We start from the raw sequence: 2,642 nt of genomic DNA on the forward strand, positions 1-2,642 counted from the left end.
CCGGCCCAGAGGATTCCCTAAAACTCTGCCTCCCCTAACTCATGGCTCCACCCAAGCAATATCCAGGTAGATCCTCAGCGAGTCAGGTGCTCCTTAATGAGCAGTGCCTAGACTCACACTAGAGGCAGCTGGCCTCGGTTTCTGGTATGGCCTTTTGAGGTAACTATAAGCACAGCATCTGTGGATTTCTTGCTGAATCTTAACAGGTGGCCCCAGAGGGGCAGAGGCTTGAGCTAAATTTGGCCTGCAGCTGAACCCCTCTCAGGGCTGTGCCACTGGATACCTACTTCACAAATCCACACTAATAAGACCAAGAGAATTAGGAGCTTTGCTTAGTACATAGAAACAGACACGGAAAGACAACCAAAATGGGAAGACAAGGAAGCAGAACCCATCTGAGAGAACAGAACAGAGATCCAGAAATAATGGAGTCAAGTAATCTAACAGATGCAGAGTTCAAAACACTGGTTATGAAGATGCTCAATGAACTTTTGGGAAGTGTAGATAAATTCAGTGAGAACTTCAACAAAGAGATAAAAAAACGTAAAAATGGAAATGGAAATTATAAAAGAGAATCAGTCTGAAATGAAGAACACATTATCTCAGATGAGAAGTGTATTAAAAGGAATAAACAAAGTGAATAAGGAAAAGGATCAAGTGCCCTACCTAGAGGTCAGGAAAGCCAAAGATATGCAATAAGAATGGCAAGAGATAAGATGCCAAGACTACAAAAATAATTTAAGGAGCATATAGGATACTATTAAGGGTCTAAATATTCATCTGGTCAGCATAACTGAAGAAAATCAAGATGTTGAACAACTGTTTGAAGAAATAAAGATGGAAAACTTTCCTAACCTGGTGAAGGAAATAGACATAAAACCCTAGGAAGCTCAAAGAATTCCAAAAATCAGAGATACAAAGGGGCCAACACCAAGACACATTATAATTAAAATGCCAAAGGTTAAATACAAAGAAAGAATATTAAAAGCAGCAAGAGATAATCCGATAGTTACCTATAAGGGAACACCCATAAGACTGGCAGCTGATTTCTCAAAAGAAACTGTGCATGTCAGAAGGGCTTGGTAAAACATATTTGACAGGATGAAGACCCAGGGTCTACAATCAAGGATACTTTATCCAGCAAAGCTATCATGTAGAGTTGAAGAAGAGACAAAAAGTTTCCCAGACAAAAATAAGCTAGAGGAATTTATCACCATCAAGCCAGTATTACAGGAAATATTGGAGGGACTTCTTTAAAAAGAAAAAAAGAAATGTATCAAAAACAGGAATAAAGATGTTTTACTAGGGATTTTGGGAAACATGGCGGAGAAACATCCTCAGATCTCTCTCCTTGAAACAACAAGACGAAAATCATCCTTCCATCTATCTATCCATCCATCTATCCATCTATCCATCTATCTAATCTATCTAAGATACAAGTTTCTTTAAGAAAAAAATGCCATTTTATTTTATTTTATTTTATTGTATTGTATTTTATTGTATTTTATTTTATATTTTATTTTAAGACCAGTTATTTTACTTTTGACACAATGGAAATGCCTGCAGTAAGACAACAATGGGATATCTCACTTATTTTAGAAAAATAAATTGAATCTTTCATAAAGTTGGTCCCATGGGCTTAATGGGATAGATCAAAGAAAAAATCCCTGAAATTGACACACACACACACACACACACACACACAGCCACAATGTTAATTTCTAGCCATGTGATATTTTAGGTTTAGTAGGTTATTCCTGCACATAATGAACTTATGATTTTTTTATTGTATTCCAGAACTTTATATTAGTATTAATTCTCCTCAATTTCTTAAAATGCTTTAAACAGATTTTGACAACTATTTAACATTTTTCATAAGTGTTTCTTATAATGTAAAATCTCTTAAATGTCCACAAATTTAAATTTCTTCTTGGAGGACAAGGAAAATTTGTTCTTTCAATCTAGATCAATAAAATAATGAGGTTATCATATAGATGTCACCACTGCCAATCATCTCCGCATCAGCAGAATTATAAAAAAGATTAAAATAACTCATTCTCCTCCCTTTTAAAGCAGACACTGAGATGTGGACCAAGGATATGTACACAGCATCTAGAAGAACATTATCTGTACTGCTCTTAGTATGTTAAAGAAAGAGTCATGTGGCACAGTAAGTTGTTTGGGAAAAGCATCTTCATCTTAGTGAATGCATTATTCTTGATATTTTTAAAACAATATATATGTATATATATAAAGTGAGAACTCTTTTTGTTCTTCTTTTTCCCATTGCATATTCTTCCAAAAGAACTGTTATCATTATCAATTTTTTTACACGCATAAACTAATCAATATTTTCATGTGATTAAATGTTTTACAAAAGGTTTTATCAAATATATGTATATATGTGTATGTATATATATAATTTGCTATTTCTTGCTTAAGGCTTGAGCACCTATCAAACTGTAGAATGCTCCACAAGATCTTAACTTATTTAACTATTTACATACTGATGGACACTTAGTTTTTTTTTAATCTTATTGAAAACATTGCTGAAGTAAAAAATTTTATTCAAGTCTCGTGTTTGTGAATAAGCATCAGAGTATGAATCTAGAGCAGTGCTAAGAATTGAAATATCTGGATGA

Source organism: Pteropus alecto, unplaced genomic scaffold (genome assembly GCF_000325575.1).
Source record: "Pteropus alecto unplaced genomic scaffold, ASM32557v1 scaffold395, whole genome shotgun sequence".
In the NCBI taxonomy this organism is placed as follows: domain Eukaryota; kingdom Metazoa; phylum Chordata; class Mammalia; order Chiroptera; family Pteropodidae; genus Pteropus; species Pteropus alecto.